General features: G+C 51.1%; 1 protein-coding gene and 1 long non-coding RNA gene across 6 annotated transcripts in view; one reads left to right on the top strand and one right to left on the bottom strand.

Moving 5' to 3' along the window:
• Positions 1-20095, bottom strand: part of LOC142581944 (uncharacterized) — a 35565-nt gene extending 15470 nt beyond the window's left edge. Inside the window, exon 1 of the long non-coding RNA XR_012828329.1 lies at positions 19995-20095. This is a non-coding gene — a long non-coding RNA (uncharacterized LOC142581944). The remainder of the gene's footprint in view (positions 1-19994) is intronic.
• fra (neogenin protein frazzled) overlaps positions 1-27094 on the top strand; it is a 305588-nt gene that overhangs the window by 61669 nt on the left and 216825 nt on the right. The gene's annotated exons all lie outside the window — the stretch shown is intronic.

Here is a 27094-nt window from a genome sequence, read left to right as displayed (position 1 = left end):
CGACTGCGATAGCAAATTAGTAGACAGCTATACGAAGCAATTGTAGCAGTTTTATCGGCCGTATAAGCTTGTAAACATTCGCTTACTAACTAAATTAACAACGAAATAATGTGTAAGCACAACTGAACGAGGACGTACAAAGAAACAGACACACAGAGGCAGCGCTGTCTCAGTGTGTGTGTTCCTACGCCCTCGTTCATTCGCGCTTACACATTCTTCATGGATTCAAACCAACTGGCCCGCCAACGTGTTTTAACTAAATTAGCAAGCACGGTGCCACGCGCACGCAGGTAAACATGAACACATCTCGCTCAATGAGCGCGGAAACTCGCTGTCAAAACGCTGGAGTGAGGAATCGCGGCAGCAGCAGCGGTCGAAGTGACCTTCGTGCGTCTCTCGCTTCAACGCGAACTAGACGTCGAAAGCACGTCGTATACAAAGCTACTGGCACTACGCGCACTCTGCAAACATCGCAAATCGCTTTGAAGATTAGGCCCGCGCGGGCGCGCACTTTGGCCACGTCGCAGATCGCTTTCAAGATACGGCGCCCGCACGGTCGCGCCGTAAGCAGCAGCCGCCGCCGGAGAACGCCCCCCTCCCTCTCGCCTCACCACCGTGCCTCGCGCGCGACACAGGGGAGGGCGCGCTTCCGGCGCGCCTTCCTCGCTCGCACACGCGAGATTGAGCCGCGTTCGCCGGCTCACTCTCGCAAGCTTTCACTCGCACATACAGCATGTATATACGGCGCGCGGCTTTATCGCCCTTGGACTTTATACGGGACCTCACGGCGACGGCAGAGATGCGCCTGGAGTGTCCATATAATCGCTATCGCAATAAAAATGGAGCAATAAACAAGTCTGGGATTCTTTGAGAATGCTGTTTCTTAATTTCGCTCACGCACACGGAAGAGCGTCACTCAATTGCCTCACTTTTATTCACTATGGTGAAGTTTTGCGATCACTTATCAGCGTTCGCGCAGCGCTACTGTTACTGCTGTGGTCAGTCGACCCCGCGCTTCGCTTGCGTTCTTTCTGAGTGGCTGTGTTATGCACAGCTGGTCGCCTTGGATGTGAGCGCCGAGTAATACGCAGGCACACCCCGTGTGCCGGCCGTGCTTTCCTCGAGCGTTGTTCGGGCAAAAAGCGCATCGCGAAGGGCCGTCCGCGTGGAAGACAAAGGTGCTCCACTGTTCAATGCGAAGGGGACTGAGCATCCTGCGGCCTAACGCTAATTTACGCTCACGCGCGCGGCGTGGCTGCACGCTTCACCGTCGGCCGGGGACTTTCGCTGTTGTGTAGAAGGCCCGTTTAGGAAAGAACGCGCGCTGCACCCTGTGCACGACGAAGCGCTCCAATCTCGTGTTCTCCGGAAATGGCGGAGCCAGTTTTGGGCGTCGACAATCTGCGTGCGGGCGAACGCATTCCAATGTTCGTAACCTTGAACTGTCTGGTGAAGCTGCACTGCGGCTGTATTAATCCGAAAGCTATGCAGCATAGGGCGCGGGACCTGTACGCTCGTTTGAGTTTTGGGCATGCGCCGCGCGTGCGCCATATGGAAGATGCACTCTGTGTACTTCTTGCGTTATATGCAAGCAATGGCGCCTCTCGCGCGCCTTTTCGTTGATGTTCTGTGTGTAGTTTGTCGCATTAAAGAATAGTCAGTATAGAGTTGTAGCACTATAGTGTATGCGCGAACCGATGTGAGCGAAATCGATGCGAGCAGAACCGATGTGAGCAAACTACAGCAAAATCTCTAGCCATAGTTCAGGGTTTTCTTCGCGAGCCGTGACGAGGTGGTGGTGGTGGTGATGATGAAGAAGATGATGATGACGATGATGATGATGATGATGATGATGATGATCCCTTGTTGAATGGGGTAGTTCCGTCGCATGAGCATACGTCGTTCTCTTTCGGTGGCTCTGGACGTGCCATTTCGCTTCTGTTCCTAAGACTGCAGCACCCCCAAAGGAATGCGCGGCAGCCTTATATAACGAAGAGCATATTTTTATTACGCGCGCGGGACTCTGTTCGTGGCGGGACATGACGTTCGGTTGGCGCTCGCAGCCAGTGGGAAAGATAGCGAGGAAATGCCGGGGGTTAGAGAAGACGCCCGTGCCTTGTTTGTCTTGGCGCGCGGCTCTCGCCTTTCCTCCGGAGGCGCTTCTCCTACGTCTCGGCGCCGCCCGCGCAGTTCTGGCACGCGAGGGTCCGCCCATTAGTCACGCTTTTAATCTCGCGTAATCTGGCGTCGTGCCCCTTCGGCGGCGGAAAGCGAGTTCCGATGTCCGAGAGGGGAAAAAAAAAGAAGAAGGAATGATGACTCCGCCGCCGCTGCGGTTTGTCTCGTACTGTGATGTGCAGCCCTGTATCCTGCACGAACACTTGATATCTCTGCTTGGATTTGGCCGTTTTTCGTGCATAGCAAAGATTCCGAAGATATAGAGGTTCATGAGGCGCTACGCGTATAGCAATTCAGCAAAGCATGCATACTTGCTGCACTGACACACGAAACAGGGGTTCCGCGAAGAGGAGTGCATCTCTCATATTTGCCAACGTGCACGTGTAATGGCCTCGTGTTAGGCAGCACAAAGAACTCTGCACGTGGTCTGCATGGCAGGCGCATTATGTTGATTATGTAACGGCGTTTGCATTGGACGAACAGGCTGGCAGGTCTATTTCATCATATATCGCTTCTGCGACTGACGTTATAGAAGGAACGTGAACATGGGAGCCATCTTGCTGCTTATTTATATTGCGGAATCATACTTCGAAAGTCGAATCCTATATCTTCGGAATTCTTGTTGGTTATAGAGATGTGGTGAATGGCGCAAGACCGTTGTAAACATTTCCCGCCAACGTGAATGTTCCTTGAACTTCCTCGCCCTTCATCGTTGCACGCGCGATTGACGTTATGGTATATACACACAGTGCAGTTTTTTACGGGCAGCAGTGTAGCGTCTTATTAACTTTTCTTTTTCCTCCAGCTTCCTGTAAACATGTTTTCTACGGGAAATACGTCAGCGCGCCTTGACGCAACTACGTTCAAGAAATATTGCAAGGCACTCAAGCGCAGCGATAGGCCTCACAGGTGATTCGCTGCAGGACCCAACTGAATTTATAGCGTTTCGTTTTACAAGGCAACGGCGCCGTGGGCTTGCAAGAGAGAGCGACAAGTCTTCGAGAGGGTGTGGCTAACGCACGTGTTCTACCGCGACTGCGGGATGTGCTGGATCCACTACATAGCCGTTTTCAGACATCCGCTCGGGGGTGTGTGCGACCTGGTAAACCGGCTTACTACTACACACTCACATGTGCACATAACACAGCCCCGTGCACTGCGTTGCACCGCTGAGAGGCGCTGCTGCCGAGAGCAGCCGATGCGGAGGCGTGCGAAACATCGGCGGCCACTGTCCCGCCGCGTGTGTGCGTGGCTCGGCCATCGATCACCCAGCTGCAGCGCTGGGCGTTTTCGGGTGAGCCACGCAAGCCGCCGATAGACGCGCATACGCCCAGTTTTTATCGGGCCCGCTGTGGGCTCTCAGCGGGGCAACGGGCAGTGCAATCTTTTCTCCGCAAGTGTATGCGGAGAAGCCACAGTCTCGGCGAGCGTAGCCTTTCTTTCCTTTGCCAAGCGGATTTACCCCAGTGCGGACGCCAACGTTGAGGTTGAGGTGAAGGAGAGACACGTACTTATGAACGCTTAATTGTGTGTGCGTGCGTCCGTGCAAACTGTTAACTTCTCTCCTACTCATCTTTCAGTTACCTTTCCGCCCTTCCCATGTAGTGTGCAGGGTAGCCAACCGCGCTTTGCCTGGTTAACCTACCTGCTTTTCCATTATCCTTTCTGTCTCCCTCTCGGAACCTTCCTTTTCGGTGTCGGTGTTGAGAGTCGGCTTTCTCGAGGAGCGTATGACGTCGGAATCACACGTATGCTACAAGCCCCTGATCTGCTGTCTTCTCCGCTGTGTATGAAAGCCGTGCAGAGAGGAGGTGGAAACAACTTTATTTTAGCCCTGTAGATCTAGACCGTTAACTCTCTTGTGCTGACTTTGTAGAGATCCCTAGAGGCAAGACATTTGTGGGTGCGACCTGACGCAATCACGACTTAAACACTCTTACTCCGAGAGGCTTCGTTTCTTTCAAAACAGTGGGCTTCGTATACGTGATTCGTACGATGGCATCCGTACGGCTTCGTTGTGATTCTTAGCGCGCAGCTGAGTCTTTTACCTAACTTTGATTTCTCGCCACGAGCAAGGTCTTGCAGATACGCATGGAAATCCACGATAATTACGTGTACGCAATCACTAGTTAATTTGCGAGTTCAGCGCTTACCTTCTTTGTCGCGCTGTCTGTCTTATTCTAGAGACGAATCTTTTCTTCCCAGTGCGCCTTTCTTTCTTTCTTTCTTTCTTTCTTTCTTTCTTTCTTTCTTTCTTTCTTTCTTTCTTTCTTTCTTTCTTTCTTTCTTTCTTTCTTTCTTTCCTTCCTTCCTTCCTTCTTTCTTTCTTTCTTTCTTTCTTTCTTTCTTTCTTTCTTTCTTTCTTTCTTTCTTTCTTTTGTTGGACTTCTTTCGCGCACCGGTCTTACATCTAAGCCTAGCTCTCACTGCAAATACTATTCAGTTGCTGTTGGCGTGTTCAGCTAAAGGAATCGGAAACTTAGTTTGTCACTACAGTTGCCGGCTCTTATGACTTCTTTCTCTTGAGCGCAGCAGCAGCCGTCTTTATCTTTATTCCTTTTATCCTCGTCAGCCGTTTCTTTCTTCCGCATTGTGGCCAGTGCGTTGATGGAACATGCACGACAAAGTAAGCAGCTTGTCAGGAGCTTACTATACACGCCGTGTTGGTCTGCCAGAAAAGGAGGCAGGGGGAGCTGCGCGCGCGTGTGTGCCGCTATTTTGTCGGCTCTTTCTGGGTGCAGCGCTTAATTAGTGTTCCATATAGCCGAATTACAGTCCAGAAACGTCGAGCTGGGTTACACTGTATATAGCGAAACAACAGCCAACGTAGAAGGGTATATAGCGCGACAGATTCAAACGGAAAGCGGTATATAGTCCATGCAAACCGCGCGCTCTCTCAGACGGCGACATTCCTGCGCCTTCGTGCGCCATCGTGCGTAAATCTCTCGAGAGAAGCGCTGCTGACGCCTCTCGTTAAGCCCTGTCTCCTCGCACGCTCTGTGTACGCTGTGTGCGACACAACCTGGCGACTTGAGGCCAGGAGGAGCTGTTATAAACTGTCGGTATATGACCGCAAAAGCTAACGACTGCAGCTGTAGGCGGGTCTGAGTCTCTCGTATTCGCGAATGCGAATGCAAACGAAAAAAATAGAAAGCTATACAACGAAGCTGGATTGCCAGGCGGTGCCAGTCGTCCAGGGCGATATGTTATTTATCTTTAGCCCGTGCGCTGTTCGTCGAGGTGGCCATAAATTAGCGTATGTCGGTGTTGCGGTGGGCCAGGTTGTGCGCTGGCCGCTGCGAGACGTCGACGGGCCATCTAGCAGCAATATGACGTCCCCAGCGAGGCCACGCGTAGTGTGTACTTCAAGGTCCCGTAGACTCGCCCCAACCCACAGAGGCGCGCCAGTCATCCCTTGGCCCGCTAAATAAAGCGGCCGTAAACGAAGTTACGACGGAGACTATCTGGCCTGCAACCGGAGTGATCCCGGCGGTATGTGGCTGTTATACGGCTTCCCCGCCCTCTCGAAAAGGGCGCCGGCGGCTCTGCGACTGTCGTCTCGCTCCCGTGCGCCCCCTCCCCCCCCCCCCTCCAGTTCATGATGACAAATAGAGGCACCGAGAGACGTGGAGAAAGCTGTTGTCACCGCAGCTGCCCGGTGGCTCGGCCGCACCATGCTTTCTTCGAGCTCGCGTCGACGCTTCCAACATGTCACGACGACGGACGTATAGCAGCGTTGGTGGAACGTTATATGGCCGCTGCCAGTGTCCCGGCTGGCTGAGCCTCCGTTCGGGGAGACCTGTTTCAGTAAAATGCGCCCGACTAATGATTCGCCCGTGCATTGTGACAAAGTGCGTAACGACGAACAAATTGCCTATTCGGCCGTATTCTACGAGCATACGGTTTAAGAACTTCTGGACCGTTAGCTGGATATGCTATATAGCACGGCAGGAAGGCGGGGCGCCGTTTGATCACGTTTCGTGCGGCTTCCATTGCAACGACGCATCCGCCGCCAGTCCCGCGACGCCGAAAGCTCCGTGCCGCATCGATTCCGTGGGAACGGCTGCGTGCGGCGGCCGCGACGAGTTTGTGTATACGCGTGGGCGTATACACACGCGGCGTAACGGTACACGGCACGCTGATGCATCCGCGAGGAGGAGGTGAACGTAAACGTTTATCCTAAAGCCTGCCTGTCATTCGCCGTCTCTGATCTGCAGCCCGCTGGGAGTCGTGTGGGGGGCCCCGTTTTGTTTGAGGTGCGCCGCATCCACGATAACGATATACTGGAGCTCGAAAAGGCCTCTGTCGCCAGAAAGGCACGCGACGTGCCATGCTTCCTTCTTTCCCCCCCTCTCTCTCTCTGTTTCTTTGAGTGAGGAAGGGCTTGAAGAATCGGGAAAGATGACAAGCTTATACGGTGTCTTTCATCATGAAGAATGTGCTTGTCTGGTACATGTTTGGAGAATTCTCGGTGGGTCCCCCCTTCAATATGGGTGCTTAGGGCACGGCAGGCGTTAGTTGGCGATATTTATGCTTTGCGTTCCCGTGTATCAAAAGCTTTAAAGTTCATTTCCGCGCGCGAAAGCTGCCACTTCAGAAGCGTGCACGTATAATCGTTAATTTGTGCGCACCACAACCGGAAATTTTGAAAGTATACATGCAAATAGATGCAATCTACCGCATACATCAGACCCTGGACTTGAACGAGGGCAGTTCTTACATTTGTAGCCTCTTAGGCGTAGTTAGTATCGCAGAAAGCTTGCTGCAATCTTCTGTAGTCTCTTAATTGGTTGCTCTCGCGATGCGACTAAGCCTTTGACGTACATACGGTACATTCTTATTCGACCATGTCAGAGCGTAGCGTTTTGTGGCTGTTATACGCGTCTAAGAGTCAGTGATGTTGCTGTGATGCTACCATTGCCACTTGGTGCTGATGCTCGATGCTTTGTTGGCAGTTTTGCACACGTGTTTCAACAATGAAGGAAGAAGGTTGCCCGCGTTCACGCCGGAGAGCAGCTGTTCACTTCTCTGTTTGAGAAGTCGTATTATTATTATTATTATTATTATTATTATTATTATTATTATTATTATTATTATTATTATTATTATTATTATTATTATTATTATTTGTTTTGAAAACATACATACTCTAGATTGGAAATGGAAAGTGAGGAACAGGCTGGCAACTGCCAATAGACGGTGCACACCGTCAGTCTACCTCTCAGAACAGAGGAGAAAAAAACATTGAAGTGGAAGATAGGAAGTAGGGGAGGAAAGAGGAAAGAAAGAGCAAGATGACAAATCTAAAAAAAAAAATAACTAAAGTAGAACACACACAGTGCAGGTCAAACACAGTAGGCCGTTGACTGCAGGTCACGTTACTAAAGAACCTTAAAATAAAAGAAATAGTGTCTGAGGTCTTGTCATTTGAAAGCAGAGATAAGCTTGCCGAGAAAAACGAAAAGGCGTGCTTGCCTCCCCAACTAAATTTTCCATGCAGAGTAACACGTAGGCGTTACGTTACGCCTGGAAACGTCTCTTGCCCTTTTTTGAAGAGTCTTCTCTGATCTTTCTCCGTTATGCGTTAAGCTGTCTGCAACAACAACGCTCAACCTTCCACCGTGCGTTTCAACTACCTGATCTGCTCTTTGTCTTCTTTCTTCTTTTTTTTCCCACAGAATATAGTCGCCGATGTTGTTTTCCTTTCCTCTCCGTCGGCGTCCGCGGTGTGTCTAGCATTCCTTTAGTGGAAGGAATAAATCGTCGCCGTTCTTCGGTCCTCCCCAGTTCTCGTGCGAGTGCGTCCAAACAGCATGTTTCACCCGAGCTCAAATGCTCCCGCAAGAGGACCAGCGAAATCGACATCGCTCCCCAACCGTACGCAGCTCGCGGCCCCTGTGCGTCTTGCGTGTGCTTTGCCTCCGGGCACGCGTGTCGTGCAGGCGTGCACACTCCGCCGACCGAGCGCGCGCGTGACGCCTGCTGCCGCACGCTTCGGCACGCACGAGCGCAAGCGCGCGCACGACAGGACAAAACGGGTGGCGTTTGTCTCTGACGCTGAACAGGCAGGCAGGCAGGCAGGCAACGTCGCCGATGCCTCCCGCCACTTTCTTTGAACCCAGCGGGCGCGACAGAGCCGTATAGATTCGGCGTCGCACGCCCCGCCGGTTCCTTTCTTCTTGTTCGCAGCTCCGTCGACTTTCTTTTTTTTTCGACTCGCTGCGCGAGCACAGCGGACTTCGTTGTCGTCGATGTCCCTGTCGCCGCCGCCGTTCCTATCGGGGCGCCGCTGGCGGGGCGAAGAGAAACACCGACGATCCGGTCCGGCGCCCCGATTCTGGTCGTGACAAGCTGCGCTCCCCCTTCCGCGCCGCTGTCGCTTCGCGTGCTGTGCTCTCGGCGTCTCCGGCTGACAGGAGATCGCGCTTCGCGACCGTGTGGACGGAAAATAATAAAGACCAAAGCAAACGGCAATGAAGGAGCGCGAACCCACTCGAAGGTGTCGCGTGCGCGATTTCCTGGAAAGAAAACACCGCGGGGTGAATGACGCGCGCTGTTTCCGAAGGCGCGAAGGAGATTTGCGAGTGCGGCGCCGCCGCCACCGCGCTCTTGTGGCTTTCGGTGTTCTTTGTCGCCGCCTTGGCACGTGTCCGCGTGAAGTGAGGAATGCGGAGTGCACGCCATGCTTGCGCGCTCCCTACCCTATACATGTGTTCGATCGTGTTTCGAGCACAGTGTGGCCTTCCGCACCATGTGAGACGGTGTTCCCAGCTATGTAAGTTTAATGTAGCGCGAGGTGTCATCTACGCATACCTTGGGTGCTGTTTTCACTGACGCTTATCTATTGATATAGCCTACAGGATAGGCGTTATCTTCGCTAACCTCGCTCGCGCGCAAGTTTTGTGCGTCGGAACGCATTGGGAATGCTGCGCGACTAGCACGATACCGATGATTGAGTGCGCTCTATTGTGAGAGACGACGCCAGGTGGTCGTAGAAAGCTGAGAACCGTGAATGTACCGCTTGTCTTCAGTCCACCGCGGATACTGAGCCGTGCTTCATGTGCAGGGGACGTGTATTCAAGTACTGCACTCTCAGTTGTAGATACATTATACCGCATTCCCGTGTTAGTGAAATTGCGAAATACCCCGTTCGAAAAAGAAGACACGTTCAGTGCGATGCATAGATTTGTAAGAGCCGGCAGAAAGACATTCAGCGACTTAGTTCGCGAACCGGCGCTGCCGTTGGGAAAAAAAGAAAACGAGACTGGCGCTAATGAAGAAAGTTCCGCACGAGCGCTTTCACCAGAAAGAAACGCGATGGGTGCCTGCTTTAGAAAACCTTTCGAACGAAATTCGCCTGGAGGGGGCCACGTGTGAGCGCTCAAAAAAGCAGCTCCTGTCACTCGTGTGAATGATGATGGACGACGTGGCGATCAAGGAGCGTGATAAAGCGGGCGCCCGAGGAAGAACGCGACGGCGCGCTGCCGCAAAAAAAGATTACGCGGTACAGATTAGCGAGGTTGACGGCGGGCGAAGCGATGTAAAAAGAGTTGTGCACTCTAAGAGCGTGTACAGCCGCTAGACTGGAAACACGAAGAAGCGGTTGTGTGTGCCAGGTCTTTTTGATTCCTGTCGGCAAAAGAAAACAAGATATGAATACGTACGCTTCGACGAAACCGACCTAGACCTACAATTTCGCTTTAACGTTCGAATGACCATTGATTAAGCGAATATCATGCGATAGCGCGTGGCTTTCAAAACTTGCCTCAAAGGGGTCAGCCATGCGCATATCTATTGGCGTTGCCAAGTCTAACAGAATGCCCAAAGCAGCAAGAAGCCTTTTGTCGATGGAGAAGTTGATCCCTGAGTTATGCTGTAAGTTCGGTGGACTTTTGTTGATGAGGACGGTGGTCCGTTGAAGGTGAAGGGGTTGGGGCCGCGCGAAAAGAAGACAGTAAGAAGAGGCGTAAGCTTCACGAGCAGCTAACGCAAAGGCATCGTCGAAGGTAGAGGGTTAACATAGAGAATTAAAAAAAAACGAATAATGATGTCGGAAAGGCATTGACAGCGATATCAAGGTTCAGCGCTGCTGCAAACCTGCTCGGAGGGTGTCCAAACTACACGCGGGTGCGACGTGTTGACACGATGCAGCATCCTCATGCTGGGTAGAAGGAACAGCGACGACTTGGCAACTACCAGGCGTCTCACAAGGCTGGCGTGATGAAGATCACACAGCCAGTGGTGTTGGAGGCGTCGTGCTTCGATGGTTGCCCCAGATGTGACCGACGGGAAGTTGTCGGCGACTTAGCGAGCGCCCAGGGAAATATTGGATGACATTAGCTTGGCGTTAGCTTGACGTTTGCTGGCTGTCCGTTCCACTCAGGCCATTGCATACGCACAGCAGCTCACCAGCGACGCTGTGGGCTTATGGTGTGCCGGCGCAGGACGCCCGTGCCAAAACCCTCCTCACATGCCCCACCTTCCCTCATCCCCCGTCACCTGCCGTGGCGGTGTCTCACTGGGAGACTCTTCTGACCTGCACTTCCGCTCAAGACCAGTGCCGGATTATCTCCAGTGCAATAAGAAGGATCGCGCCTCAAGGGCTCTCCATCGCTTTGTAAGGGTGCCCCATCATAGTAAGGGAGCACCCAAGTGTCATGTAGGGGGCTTCGCCCCCACCATTCATATCATTGGCAATAAACGTTTCTACCACCACCACCCATGCCAACAGCGGAAGGCAGAACGCTGTCCTATAGCTGGCTCCGCCACAGAGCTGCTGCTGCTCGTCGTTTTTGCAGCCAAATGAACGGCGCGTCTCTGGAAACCCTCTAAACTACAGCTTGCCTCCTTCTCTCTCTCCCCCCACAAAAAAAAAGAAGAAAGAAAGAAACAAAACGAAACTACTACATAGGCAGGCGGAAGGCTATCATTCTGTGCTATCAAATCATAAGAGTACGTAAATTGTGCGAGCTATACGTACAGCAGCACGCATGTGAACATCTTGAAGTGCGCAAGCAGAGCCTCTTGTTTTTAAGCGACATGACACGTTCGTCGAAAATCACGCACCGTTCGCTGAGTAAATTGGGTTGCGTTAATGTACGTGTAATATCCAGGTATGTCTCGGCTAGCGCCTCCCTATACAAGAAGACTTGACCGATCGAGGGAAGAAGAGGGACATCAACTGCTGAAATCCATCATTAGCAGTGGAAAAGAGGGACATCTACTTTGCCGACCGGCACAGTATATATAACTATAGGTAGGTATAGGGTTAAATCGCCAAAACTGGAGAGGTTAAAAGCAGTATGCCCCCCTGATGCTACATTGCACTGTTATAGCGTGCAAAGAAAGCCTGGATCAGGATGCAAACCGCCGTTCTTTCACCCACGAGGACGGGTGCCTACACTTTCTGCTGCCGTCCGTAATGATGCGGGCGGGCTCGGCTGATTACAGATATTTTACCGACAAAAAGCTTTGCGTGTTTGCCTCTGCTATTTTCCCGTTCTATATCTTTGTTCATGTCCAGATGTATGGATATGCGTGAGGGTGTGTGTTTATTTCGCACGTCTGCGATGGGCTCGACCATGTCCGAGAGGAGCCGCATTCGACTCGTTGATCGAAAGAACGAACGTCGGTCTGTCCAAAACAGCTTCTCTTCTTGCCTTCCGAAATCCTTCGGGCGCTGAGGGGTGCGCACCCGTTTGGTGCTGGGCCGTTCCGTCTCGTGCCTTTCAGCCGCGGCCTGGCAATGGAGCCCAGCCGGCCCTCGCCGCGTCCTCCTCGCTCACCCTGCGCGGCGGCCCATCTCGGCACGCACGCAATATATGACGGGGCGTTAGGGCATTGCGCCCGGAGGCTGCCGCAACGGCGGCGTCGTGTTTGTCTTTGGCGCAGGGACAGACAGGGACGGGCCGTTTGCTTAGCTGCTGACCCCCCCCTTTCCTCTCTCCCGTGTTCAGCGCCCCCTTAGGCGCTGGTGCGCGAATCCCGGCCCCTCCGGGGTCTCTGTCCGTGCAGAGCGGCAGCTGTGCGCCCTCCAAAATATCCTCTTCCGTTGGACGGCCGCGGAGAACTGCTCCGGCGCCTCTGCGACCCCCCCTCCCCCCGTTTCCCATACGCGCGCGCATACACCGCGCATCGTCGTCGTCGTCGTCGGTCGGCGCGCTCGCGTTGCGCTCACCGCCGCTCTCCCCGTGGTGTACGGTAACCGCGCAGCGCGCGTCTCGGCTGGGTGCTCGCGGTGCCTCTTGCCGTTCGCGTTGCCCTCTCGTTCCTTTACCCCCTTGACGGGCCGGGTTCGTTGCCCATAGTTGACGTCGCGAGTTAGGGCAGTGTATATGAAATTAACCAAACGCTGTTGCTGGGCTAGCTAGTTTCGGCGAGATTCAGAGGAGGAGCGGGGTTATCGGAAGAGGAAAACCGCGGTAACATTTCTCACACGGGGGTGGACACTTGGACTGTGTTATCGGGTGAGTGGTATAGGAAAAAAGAAAGAAAAGGAGACTAGACCGACACGGGAATGATGACCGCGCGGTGAAAGAGTTTCACCAACTTTGTAGGGATTTCTCGCGTTCTTTTGATAGTTTCCTAGTGGAAGCGCTGGTGTTCTCTCGTACTTCTCCAATCTCCACGCTTAGAAGTCGTTGAGCCTAGCCGGTCATATCTGTGAACGACTTCAGCGAATTAAGCCGAAAGGACTGAGGCCACCAAGTTGGAGCAGGACATTATGGCAGCGTGGGGCATGCAGGACATTACGGCAGCGAGGTACTAGTTAACTCCTCGGTTTTACCGCGAGCCTTTCGCCCATGGAACGATGTTATTGGGACGACAGCCTTTGATGTTGGCTATGAACAAATTTCGCGTATATTGATGATGCACTTTCCTGAATAATAATATACTGCGTTTTGCTGTCTGTGTATAATTACTTCCTTTGTAGCGGTTGTTGGTTTCCAAAACACGGAGCCATGGCCCTGCTTCCAGTGTTATTTTGTCGTTTAATAATAATGGTTCATATTAATTGAATTCTGGCGTTTTAGGTGGGCGGATGAGATTATGAAGTTTGCAGGGACGACATGGCCACAATTAGTACATGACCGGGGTAGTTGGAGAAGTATGGGAGAGGCCTTTGCCCTGCAGTGGGCGTAGCCAGGCTGATGATGATGATTATTATTGTTATGATGATGATGATGATGATGATGATGTTTTACATGCCAGAACCGCTATTTGATTATGAGACACGCCCTAGTGGGGGACTCCGGATTGATTTTGACCACCAGGGGATCTTTAACGTGCTCCCAATGCAGGGGACACGGGAATTGTTAATTCTTCTTTTTTTTATCTTAGCTTGTGAAGGTATGCGGTACACTTACCTGTTTTCGTATTTCCTTTTCTATTATGGTCCCTCATACAGTTGTTTCTTGCACAAAATGCAATGCTTGCTCTGTTATTGCGTTGCTTTGCAACGTTCGGTTATTCAAATTGCTAGCGTCTGAGAGTTATATAGTGTACATCACGTTTGCACGGTTTTGCATTATTGTTAGTGTCAGCGTTCAATAACAACATTCGTGGACCTTAAAAGGCATGTGTTCTTACTGTAGAACCCCTCCCCACTTTCTCTTTTTTTTTCTCGCGCAGTGGCTCTCGGGGCACGTAAGATATGTAGATTTTTAAAGAAAAATAAGAAATGACTACTGGCTGATTTTTGCACAGGTTACCTACGTAGCATTTTCCTTTCCCTGTTCGAACGCTTATTGTTTGCGTGTTTATGAAAAAAAAATATTATCGTTATTTTCGGTGGGCGTATACATACGCGTACACTCGTGACCGAATAACGCATGGGAGCGGGCTGCGTTGTTTTGACAGCGCAAACAAGAAGAAACGTGATCGACGCGTCGGCATCATTAGCGCCACCGTGGCGTTTGCGTGAACTTCGTCGTGTCCTCGGCTGAAAATGAGCGCCCTTCGCCGCCGCATATGACGCGTCAGTGTCCTGGGACTCCGCGATAATGATTGATGATAGCGGTGACTCCACCCGCCTCCGGCAAATTTTAACGCTTCCCAAACGCGTCGCCGGCTCGTTTCGGCGACAGCGAACATCTCGTATATGTGAGTCGTCGCAGACAGGCCTTTATGCGACCGCGTATGTGAGGCGCCTAACCCTCGCTTTGCAACGCCCGTGGAGGCCATGTTTCACACATTTACGTACACTGTTTTGGTGGGTAGTTTTTGGGCGCTTAGTTCGCGAAGCGGGCGACGAAAAGGAGCCACTGATGCAATGTTTCACGAGGGTTTACGCAACCAACAAGATTTCCGTTTGTGGAAGTTGCTTTGGATCTGTTCGGTTTATATTAGGAAAGGAAGCTTTTTTTACGGCACAAGCTGTATGCATTCGGGGGGCAAAGGGGCCCCGGCCTTCCGATGATGCGTGTTTCGAAATGGCTCCTGGACGCTTGAGGTTCGCTTCGGGTTGACATGTGGTCCGCCTGAACATTGTCTGCCGATCATCAGACAAATACTTCAAATGGAAATAAAAATAAATGGACTTAGTCGCCTCTTACGGGGATGGCTACTCCTTTGCACGTAATAGCAAGAAATGAGAGAGAGAGAGAGAGAGAGAGAGAGAGAGAGAGAGAGAGAGAGAGAGAGAGAGAGAGAGAGAGAGAGAGAGAGAGAGCACTTTATTTGCACCCGTCAGGGAGTACGGGTGATCGGGGTGAAACGCAGCTCCCCCTTTCCCCGTCTACCTCCCCACTAGACGTCGGCCGGAATTCGTTGGCTTTCGGTGGCGGCCTGGGCTTGACCGATGACTTGTGTTTGGGCTTGCTCTTCCTGGCTACGCAGGGAGGATTCCCATGACTCTTTGTTTCCATGTAGACCGTTTAGAGCTGGGCAAACCCACAGAAAGTGATTTAGGGTCGCTATGCCTTCACAGTTTTTGCATTTGGAAGAGTGCACCTCAGTATGCGATTTGTGTAGGATATACGGGTTTGGGAAGGTACCCGTCTGCAGTTTTCGCCAGATTACTCCTTCCTTCTTTGTGAGAGACCTATGGGGGGGGGGGGGGGGGGCTGGAGAGGGTTCTCCTGCACATTCTGTAGTGTTCTAGAATTTCTCTGTATGTGGTTAGGTCTCGCTTTTTGAACAGGGAGTAGTCTGCCTGCGCTGGGACCCGGTGTGCGAGTCCTAGGGCGACCTCGTTGGCGATCTCGCTCCCTGTGAGTCCACTATGGGTGGGCGCCCGTCCTCCAAAATCAAGGGGTAGTGTACACCGATGCGGCAGAGTACCGAGAAGGGCACTACGCTGCAGCATAGTGAGCGACACAGGCGAGCTAATCTCGAACTGTAGCGCGAGACACTCTTCACCAGAGGAGGCAGAGATGGCGGCGATTTCCCGGGCAATCAAAAACCCATCAACCAGAATAATTATCACCGATTCTAAAGCTGCAATCAAAGCATATGACACCGGCAAGGTGTCCAAAGAGGCCGGCAAAATTCTGCAGGTAGGCAAGGAGAACGTACCCAACGACCTCATTAGAAAAAACAAGAAAAATAACTGTTTTATAGCACAATGTAAACGTCACTAGTTCGGAAAATCTAGAACGTAGTTTTATAAGAGAGTAAATGAAGTATACATATCCTGTACGCACTGAAACATGCATAGACAAAAGGCGAGGACAAGTTAGTACGCACACCGTATGTAATCCCTACATATACGCGTGTACTGAGTGTCGAACGCGTGCACGTATTCTCTTTTGACCGGCGCCGTATATCGGTCGTCGTATTGCGACATAGGCCATTGTATACGACATCATACATCATTGGTTGACTTATGGGCACACACTTTCTCCGCATCACACTTGGATGTATTTGACTGCTCTGAAGTTGCCTTCTGCCGAGCGGTTGAAAGCACCAGAGAGAGAGAGAGAGAGAGAAAGAGAGAGAGAGAGAGAGCAAGGAATAAACTTTATAGCTATATACTATTCAGGGACGCGAGCGCAGAGCGGAATTATGAAAGAAACATGCAGTTACTTTTCGAGTTCACAGTTTTGATGCCGCGGCACGTTGAAAAAGAAGGCGAATACCCGTGCAATGATTGCGTGAGAGCCCGCGTTGCTGGCTGACACAGCAGTGCGCTTGAGTTGTTGCTGAGAATAAATCTCTCTATATTTGGTGGAGGTGCAGGCTTTAGATCCCAACACCTGTTGCACTTCCGTGCGCTTTCCTGAGACAGTGCTGCTCTGTTTTGGGAGAAACGAAACAGCTTTTCAGGGGTTAGGCAGTGGCTAACGTTAGTGGCGTTATTCCTTTGGCCCGACCAAACCCCTCTCAAATGATGATGATGATGATGATGATGATGATGATGATGATGATGATGAAAAACGTTTATTTGCTCTATTTTGCAGTGATTTTTGCGGCTTCAGATGGAGTCTTCCATCTTCTCTCCAGGGTCGGTTCCCCTAGTCCAGGGCTCCGCTGAGGGTAGCTAAAGTTTATGTATGCTTTCTTGAATCGCCACTTCTTCATGTTGCCACGGCGTCGCGAACCAAGGCCAGAATGCAGAAAATACTCCTTGCTCTAGAACTGTTCGTAAGAGAAAATTTCAGCCAATCCCAATGCTGAACGTATTACGAGAGAAGGGGACCCGCCGATGGCAAAAAATACTTACGAAAGGAAAGCTTTGTGAATTCGGTCCAGTTCTATATAGCCTAGCCCATTGCCCTGCCTAAAGCTTAGCGTAACAACAGTAACATGTCTTACTTTTCAGTGTATTTGCACTTTTTTTTTCATTCGTCAGTGCTTCTGATACTATCTCAAGGGTTACGAAAACGTACACCACATCCTCGTGCATTAGAATTTAGCACTTTCGTTCGAGCCTTGAACTACACTTTAGGTGCGCGATAATTAATAGCGGGGCTTGTGAAGCGTTATTATTCAGGACGGGGCGCCACTGCCTATATGGGTCACGAAAGATGCGCGAGTATTTATTAATTGGCGCTTGCGTATTATCTTCCGATGAACAATGAGTGGCCTCTCTCGTCTAGGACGACATAGTGCATGCGCAAGTATAGACAGCGTTTTCTCTCTCACTTGTTAACATATTGCTAAAAGGACTCCTGGAAAATTACGTTTTGTATTGGCTATTATTCTTATTTTATATTTTTTATGTGTACATACGTGCCTTTCGGAACTGTTCTTTCTGAACGCTTGGAATGAGAACTCGGGAAAAAAAAAGTAACAGAAATGCCACGCGAACCTCATGATTGCTCTGCGTCGGTGACACTTTAGCACTGCTAGTCTGTAAACTCGAAACCCTCTACACTGTAGGATAACTTATCAACTATAATCCACATCCTTGTACTAAAAAAAAAAAGAACGGGTGTAGGGGTGTCAGTTATATATTAATTTACACTCTTATTCACTGTTAACGGCCTGAATTATGTTATACGGTGTACACGCGAACACGTCCGGTTCGAGAGCCCGCTCTCTTCGCTCGCGGAGCCCTTTCGCCGCACGAGAGACAAGAGCGCGCAACGTGTGTACACGTGGGCGTTTCGAGTCGCGAGCCACGCTTTCGCCATATGCAACCCGGTTGTGACAAGGCATTGCCGCAGTTCGCCCTCCCGGCAGCTCTCGGTCAGCAGCTTACGCGGTCGTGCTCGCGTTAAGTGCCGTCAAGCTGCGTGTCAGCGCCAACTCGCGTCAATGGCGTATATACACACGAGATCTGGTCGCCGCATACAAGGGCCCACCACTTGCCTATATAGAGGTCCTCCGCGCGGGGCTGTTTGCTCCGTTGCCTATTATGGGAGTCGCGTGATGTTCGCGAGACGATGACCCCAAAAAAACACACGTCGTTTTTTTTTATACGCCTGCTATCTCGAATGCTCGACGCCTACCTGTACCTGAAGGGCGTGTAAGCTATACAGGTGTCACGAGGTCATTCGCACTGCCGGATGGCGTTTTGTTGCTGCGACAGGTGAAAGGTCGGTGCACCGTGAAGTAGTGAATGGGTGACCGATGGCCGACGAGAGTAAATATGCGAATGCCGAGAGAAACCGTGGCGTGGGCCAGAAGTCGAGCCTCCGCGTGAGACGAGGTGGGCGCGCGCTTTTGAGGATGTGCCTCGTGAGCTCGACGTCGCAGGATGAGATCCTTTCGTCCGCGCTGGATTCCAGCTCATCTGTCTGCTTTTCATGTCCTTTTTTTTTTTCATTTAAGGGCATCCTACTGTTATTGCTGGCAAATGGTTACTTTACGACAGTCTGTGTTAGGCCTCTGTAGATGTGATAACAGTTCTTGATAGGGGCTTTTAACAGAAACGATACAGACAGGAAGTATACGAATGAGCGGCTTCGTGAGCAAGAATGACAAGGGCATAACGTAGGGGAAATGAAAAAAATAAAGAGATAAAACGCTCATATTGGCGCCAGAAAAGAAACTCAAATGCAAAAATGCGAGACAAAAATGCTTGAAAGCACTTGACAGCAGCATATATGTATGATACAGTATAGTGATCCCACAGGAATGCTTCGGAATGTTTAACTGGAGTTCGAAGATTTGGGTGACTTGAAAAGACCGTAAAAAAAAATATATTTGTGTGCATTAGCAAATTATCCTGCTATACGCATAATAAAAATAAAGCCACTCCGACCGGCACAAGGTGTTTGGTAAGCTAAAGAAGAAAAGACCCGGCAACGGAAGACGTACGTGTGGCGACGCCGCCTTTAAGTTTCCGCGCCCAACCTCCGTGGCGTCATGGATTTTGAGGACGTCTGCTATTGTCTGTAGTTAATCTTTATCGGTAAAGACGAAGTAGATTATACACAAAAGAGCCAAAGACTGAGGTTTGCAAGTTTTGAGAAAGAACATTTACTGCGACATAACGAACCAAATGCTAGAAAAAAACAACAACAATGAAATCCGTGACGTCGCACTGATTTACCTTCGCTGGGGTTCCCGCACAAAATTCGCAGTAGGGAAATTTGACTTGTATTATCTATTCTAATAGTCAGTCAATTACCGCGAAATTAGCGAACAAGATATTATATTAAAAACTACTTTATAAATCTAAACCGATTTAGCGTTTACTTTAATGCCCCTTTAACATTTTACAATTAATTAAAGTCGCTGCGTTAGGGGTTACGAAGTTTCGTTTCGTAAAGACACTCAATAAGCCTGAACCAGAGGCTGTTCGCGCGGTTGTGCGTGCGTTGCACCTTAATACTATACTGCTACATTATTAAGCAGGGCTGAACTGGTCGTTGGTTAAGCGTCGTGGAGTTACCAACCCAACCCTGTCTGCGCTGAGTGCGCGCGTGATTCTCCCGTGGCAGAGGTGACGGAGGGGTTGGGGGGGGGGGGGGGTGCTTGACCTCGTGACGAGGAACGAGCGTCTCCAGACGGCGCGCGCGCACGCTAGACTGACGCTTGGTGGCAGAGTCGTGCGGCGTGTCCACTCGAGACGGGAATATGAAAAGCAGCCGTCAAAAGAGCGCGTTCCGTTCATTTCTTTTTTTCTTTCCATACTATCTTTCTTCTTCTTTTTTTTAAGTGCCTCTTGCGTTTCCTGCTTATCTCCATTGCTGCAGCCGGGGCGCCTAAGCGGAGAAAGAGTTGGGGTCCCTCCCGTTCGCGATATGTGCTGCTGCTGCTGCTGCTGCTCTGAGTGTGTGGTATCTTCGAGTGCTAGAAATGCAGCCGTTTTGCATGTCACTTCGTTAAGTTGATGTCGGCTGTCGTTAAGGGGACCGCGAACTGCCGTACTGGAACGAAATATCCCGGTTTTATCGCCTGACCGCCAGCTTTAGCTAGTGCGTTACCTCGTAAGGGCAATTCTCGCTCCTCCTCCTCCTCCTTTCTTTCTTTCTTTCTTGAGGCAGAGCAGGTTTGTAACGGCAAGACTTCTTGCTCCGCGAAGAACTGTGCATAAGAGAACGTACAAGAGACGCGCAAGACGCGTATTATTTTCTTGCATGGGCCGTATGCATATCAGTCTAAGAAACACGCGAATTGCTGGCAGGTTGTTCCGCGGTAGTGTAACGTGTCAGCGTTGTATTCGTATCTGATGTTCTTCTTACGATAGTTTTGCCATGTTCTTTTTCGTTAAACGTAGATGTGAGTGCGCAATATGCTAACAACGGGGTGCCCAACTGATAGATTTAGAACTCAGAACGCATTTAGAATTTGTTCTTAGCGTACACCTGCAGGCTATTACGTACACGCAACAGAGTCGCCATACAACGTAATTTCCGTCGTTTTGCCGCGACCTCTGCTTTCTTTTCCTTTCTTTTTTTCGTTGTTACCAGGCGTGGTATATATATATATATATATATATATATATATATATATATATATATATATATATATATATATATATATATATATATATATATATTGTTCTTGGATCAATCACGTTATAGGAAATGACTATTACTGTACATGACCGTCATTGAAAACACCTCCTCGGCGTTCAAAAGTGCTCGTAGATGGTTAGATTTGAAATGGAGGGCTGCGGAATAATCTTCTAACAATTTTCCATCTGGGGTAGCCATAATGTCAGCCGCCTTTATGTCACGAGTTAGCCATATATAAGCAGCCATATTACTTTGCAAAATAGTCGGTGACAGCCTAACATTATCTTTTTGGTGTGTGATACATGACTGCCATGATGCCGGATACGAAAGACGACCACCTGATTTCGCCTCTAGCTCAGTGATATACGTATAAGGATTCATTTTGCTCGATTCCGTTTCTTTTCTATCGCGCATCGTTCGAGAGCGGCCGATGCCTGTGGTGGCGTGGGCGGAGCACCGCTCGTACCAGCCATAGAGTTTCATATACAATGATTCTAGGGAACTCTATGGTACCAACGACAAATCGCGAATAGGAGCCGCATCGGCGTAGAATTGCTGCACCATCCCGGCCGAGAGTGCAATGGCAAATGCACCACGGCACAACTCAACGAGAATTTGTATACGTGCGCCATCCAAATTCCAATTCACGTTCGCTCGATTCTGTGACGTCGCAGCAGAGACTAGCTTCTTCTCAACACGGCCGTCCGTCGGGAACTAAATCTTTTGGAGTGCGAATGCGCAGAGTGCAGATGCAATGCGGTTCGGTGGGCGGAGCACGTAGTGAGCTTCTATTAGTATTATTTGTTTTGAACACACATATACAATTAGTAAGAAAGGGAAAGCGAGTATAGCGGGCTGGCAACTGCCTCCGGAAGGGGCACAACGCCTGCCTACTCTTCAGAAGGGAGGTGACAGCAACACAGAAACGAAAGCTAGGAAGGAGGAAAGAGGAAAGGAAGAGCAACAGGACAAATCTAAAGTACTTACCCAGTTCACGCACGAAACGTTTCACGCATGTACGAGTGGGTGGCCGTGTGTACGCGCGTATATCCATTACGAGCGCTGTAGGCTGCTCCAGACGCGAGTTGCCAACGCGGGCCCGTCGACTGCAGCCAGTAGCGTCTCAGCGCGCCCGCGGAGCTGTTATGCCACCTTCCCATCGCTTGAAAGGCGCGGGCGTTGCGATGAAAAATGCTCGCGTAGAACGCGCGCAGCTGCGCGCGTGTGCGTCGTGGAACTAAGCGCGAGATTAATAACCGCGTATTCGCTCGTAATCGCCGCGTCCTATCACGGCGACGAGCCGTGGGAACAGGAAAACGAATGTTTAGGAGTGGATTGATTAGACTCGGCGTATCCGCGAAACGTTGACAGACGCCTGTGACGTCCGGTATACTTCTCTTTCTCTCTTTTTTTTTTGTTTCCGCTCCTAGCTAATTTATTCTGTCATATATCTTCCGTCATAGCCTTTGTTCATGTTTCGCTTCTAGCTAATTTATACTGTCATCCATCTCGCGCGCCGACTTTTCGTTCCGCTGGGTAGCTCATTAATCGCCGTCAGATCTGTCTGCTCGTACACTGCAATATGGCGTGTTTGCACGTACTCATAAAGTGGCGACAAGATCGCGCTTGCGGCCGGAGAGAAGTGAGCATCAGTTTGTAGAGCATTTGCATGCAGCAGAGCTTGCGTTCAAGATAAACGTGAGCGGGCACGTGGCGATGATCGCCGCAATCTGCAAAAGCGGACGACGCTGAAGCTTAAGCCCCGTAATACTGCTTACACTAACGGCTTATACTATGCCGTCTGAAACGAGATACGGAGGTTTTCGCCACACATGGCTGCTCACCCATGCGTAGCTCCGCCGGCTCAGACTTGAAAGCTCGCCTCTGTGCTACATCTTAGGAGAGAGAGACAAAGAAAGGGGGAGGGTGTAGCAGGATCGCGCTCCGGCGACAATAAATGCGCAGTAATAATGTTGTTCCATCTGCATATAGTCTACTCAGCAGATAATGTATATAAAGCACTTCGAAACCGCTATAGCATGCAGCGGGCCCACCGCGTGTCGCTTTCGGCATATGCCTCCGTTTTTGAGCGAATGAAAAAAATATATTTATGCCTCCTAGCAGATGGGACTGAGCGGGGAATATTCTCCCTTAGACAGCCTCGTTTGTTTGTTTGTTTGTTTGTTTGTTTGTTTGTTTAACGTACCATTCGTGTCCGAATGCGCTACAGAAAGGAGCGGGTAATAATATACACGAAATGGGCAGTAAACAGCAGAAAATATCACAAGGCATCTTCCTATACGATCTCGAATTTTCAGTTTCAGTGATGGTGGTAATTAAGATGGGAAGTTCTATTTGATGCTGGATCTTGGCACTAAAGTGTCAGGATAAGTGCGATAAGTTTTGCGGACATACTTTGTGGCGGTGCGTGGTGACTTCGAGATTATGTGTGGTAGGTGGAAAAAGATTGTCATTTAAAGCAGGATTGCATCGATAAATCTTAATAAATAGAGTTAGTCGGGAAGATTTGCGACGTATATAGTAAGAGTTCAGGTATACGTGTAAGATTATTTTCTTAGGCGGAACGCAAGATTGACAATAGTTAGATAGGACCAAAAGAGCGGCTCGATTCTGAACGCTTTCAAGGTCTCGGAAGAAGATGGTTTGACAAGTGTCCCTAATTTCGCATACGTGCTCTAGTTTAGGATGGACGAGAGTTTTGTACAGAGTTGACACAAGCAAAGATGCTGAAAAGTTGCGATGTAGGTAGCCGAGCATGCGGTTGGCGTTGTCACAATCACGTATTGAATGTGCAGATTCCGCCCGAACACCGTAAAGGTCTTCCGCTAAGTCGGCCGTTCATGCACCTGGACTACCTCACGGCAGAAGGGGATAGCCGTCGGCACGCGGTGTTATATCGGGTGGCCTTTCTCGTAAGGGTGGACCCAGCAGTCTAAGGCCGCGTTGTTTTGGCGATATGGGGAGAACCGGCACATTCAGCGTGACAGAAAAGGCCCGTGTCAAGTAGCACTTGCTGAATCGACGTGTCTCCCGAGCTCGTTGCTCGCGGTGTGTCTGCCACGGGCGCTTCTGCAGCTTCCGCGTTCGACCAAGGTTTGTGCGTGTCTATATTCACGCATCTCGTACATGGGCTTGCGCAAAGTACACAGTGCAAGTGCGCGTTCGCTCCGGTCCGATTAGATGACGAAGGCCGTGCAGGTGCTACGTCACTGTGTACTGCGCGGGCCGGCTTCCCCGAGACGGAGTGCGGAGCGAGCGAGAACATCTTTCTACGCGCGCGGAGATGACGAGAAGAACCGCCCGCGGTGTGTGTGTGTGTGTGTGTGTGTGTGTGTGTGTGTGTGTGTGTGTGCATTTCTGTATAAAGAGCGCGGAGAAAACACGTACGGCCCGGGTTGAGGGACGAGCTCATCTTCGTCGCCTCGCGCATCCCCGTGAGGCGGGGATGGCGGAGCCGCGCTTTGCCTCCGCTCTGCGGCGATTCATCACCCGGTGCGGGACGATTCTTCAACGTCGGCCCCCGTTAAGGTTCCCGCCGCGCCGCCCCCCCCCTTTTTTTTTTCCGCGCCGCGACTTGGACCGTGTGTCGCGTGGACCCCACGTCGATGATGAAGCCACCGTGCGACGCGCGCGTCTTCGCGCGCACATGTGGCGCACCGTGTGTGTGTGTGTCTGCGATGTCGCCCGCGTCAGCGCATGCGCAGCTGGCCTTCTTCACTTGCGGGCACGCGCACTGCTGCTGTCGTCCCGTTTTTTCTCTGGCCTGTTCGCTGGGTCGAGGCTCTCCGTATACTTCCGAGTCGACAGGCGTTCGCACCGAGGGCGTGTCGCGACCTTCGAAAACGTTGGCGCCTGTTCTGCGTGGGAGCCCTGTCAGCTGTCTCCAGCGCGGTAAATTGAAATTTGCTCTCCTTTCTTCAAGCTTCACCTATCAGGGCAACCTAACAATAATAATAAATAGAAAAAAGAGAGAGAGTAAGAACAGTTTCTGCGTCTACTCCATGTACGAAACAGTATATACACAGTTATACAGTGGAGTGACTGACGGCCGCCGGACGGCTGATGCCTTCTCTTGGTTGGCGGTGAGTGTTTTTAACCAGAAAGAAAACAAGCAAAGAGTGTTGCCTAGCCATATGTCTTCCCGCGCCTAATGGAACACGTTCTTGTTGACACAACCAGTGTCCCGTTGCCTGCATGCGTACGATGGATCACAGTCTCGCATCATTTCATAAACAATGAGAAGAGGCCCTCTGCGTTAAGCGGAGTGTTTTCAAACTGCAACTTTCACTTCCCGTGTAGCACTGCCGTCATGCAATAATGTTGTATCCTGTGTCGTCAACACTGAAAAAATGCCCCCTTTCTTGCTGAATGCCCTTAAGACGACTGCATACGCAAGTCGCATCACTGGACGATATGCGCTGCGTACCGGTGACGTAAGGTGCTGTGACGTACGTTTGACATCAGGCACAACTTGCCAAGCGTAAACAGCCTTTGCGAGCTAATGTAATATGCTTATCGTTAACTTATTGACGCGGCTATCTCTTCCACCAATCACCTCCAAATTCTTGGTATTTCTTTCTGTCACGTCAATCACGAATTTATTCCTTTGGGCAGTGACATACATACTTGCTTCTCAGTTTTTTTCCCCTCTGTCATTATAGCATTTAACTGCGCTTGCTCGCACAAGCTCGTGTGGAAAACACTATACACGATTGGTTTTATTCGTCGCATATGGAGTGACGCGCACAGCCACCCTTCTTGACCCCTTGCCCATACCGTGCATCCTGTGGAAGAGGCTGGCAGGAGCACACTGTATTATTAAGCAGCTGTTCGTTCCCAGCACTATATAGAGCGGGGCTCACCAGACAACCGAGATCGACGTCGCTTCTTCCCGGCTGACGTCTCAGCGAAACTGACTCATCCCACCCGGATCTGATCTGAGGTCATCCGCAGTGATCGAACTGGCGGGCAGGGAACGACCTCGCGATGCGCCAGTGCGCTCTTCGGCGTGCGTTCCTTGCCAGTCCGTGCAGTAGCTTGGCTGCGCACGCGATGTAAGGCGTGCTTCGCGCGCTCAGCCGGGGCTCCGATGCGGCCCCCTCGCTCCTGCCCAGGATTCCCTGGCCGGCTGCCACTCTGCTCCGGCGATGCGCGTCCCACTGGGGCGTGCTAATAGCCTGCCGCCGCGCGCGATGTCGGATGCAGCGCCCGTCCGACAGCGGCGATCAAGGTGTGTGGGCGGCTGGCGTTCGGGGTGTAAAGCCCTGTGCGTGCGCGTGGAGATGGGTATAGCAGTGCTGCCGCCCGAGGTGCGATGTGGCGCAGCAGCAGCAGCAGCAGCAGCTTGTCGGCTGCCTGCATCCGCCTCCTCCGTCGGCAGCAACGCCTCTGACTTGGACAGAGACAAATGCGCCGAGGGCCTATGGCGGGCGCGGGCGTGCTTTTCGTGGATGCGCCATGGTGCTGCGCCGCTGCTAATGCCTTCGATCGACTGCCGACGCCCGCCGCGTGTTGGGCTCGATGTTGGCCGTTGTTGTTTCGCCCGGAAGACGCCGATGAGGAAGCCCCAGCTCGCCTTCACCCCTATGTTTTGTCCTCGTTATTTTCTTCTCTCGGCCACCGTGCGCCGACCCTTGTTTGGCGGTAGCGCTGCAGGGAGGGTTGCCCCAGGAAAAAAAAAAATGACGACGCCCCGTTGCTTGCTACATCCTTGCGCGAGGTTTTATCGTCGTGGATGCTGTGTGCTTGCTCTTCTTCGTCGTATAGTCTGCGCGTTGCAAGGAAGGGCGCCGATGCCCGTGCGCACGCTTTCAAGTATGCGCGATAGAGTTGTATAAACGTCGACACGGGGTCAGCATCGGTCGTTTCTAGAAGCGCGGGGAGGGGGGGGGGGGAGGGGGCGCGTGCAAAATACGTTGCGCGCGAGAGGAAGTGGCGTAGTGTTTGGAAATGCTTTTGAGACGGGTATTCGGCAATGAAACATCCCGTGAAAGAGCTTCGAGTTCTGGGCGTGACATGTGAGTGTTACGGCCATGCACGCAGCTGTCTGTCGTCCGTCGAGACTCGAGGCCCCGTCGGACGGACTGCGTGGTGTTGCACTGTTGTCCCTGGACGTGCAACCGCTGTCCGCAACTGCTTCAGTTCAGCTGATCGCGCTTGACAGCCAATCGTTATAAGGCGAGAATCAATCGCTACAAAAGTGTCCCGTCGAAGTATCGTACATACATGTAGCTTACAAAATGAGCAAATCTTGAGCTGAAAGGTTCTGCCGTACGTACATGCGCGGAGACGTTAAATATAGTAACCAAAATGTGATAGATATTGTATAAAAATGGCGGAAAGCTTGAACTTTATCCCCTTGACCGTGGTATAACGGTTATAAACAGTGATCAGGTGCCTCAGAAAGGCTGGCCAACGTTTCGAAAGGAGGGCCTGTTTTCGTCAAAGGCCTGTATATTTTTGCTGTCGAATCTCCCGGGGGCAGCTAATGCCTTTGACTCTACCGCCTGAGCTAACCAGTAGAATTTCTATTCATGTTAATAACA

Source organism: Dermacentor variabilis, chromosome 5 (assembly GCF_050947875.1).
Source record: "Dermacentor variabilis isolate Ectoservices chromosome 5, ASM5094787v1, whole genome shotgun sequence".
In the NCBI taxonomy this organism is placed as follows: Eukaryota; Metazoa; Arthropoda; class Arachnida; order Ixodida; family Ixodidae; genus Dermacentor; species Dermacentor variabilis.
This window is presented reverse-complemented; position numbering and strand designations above follow the sequence as displayed.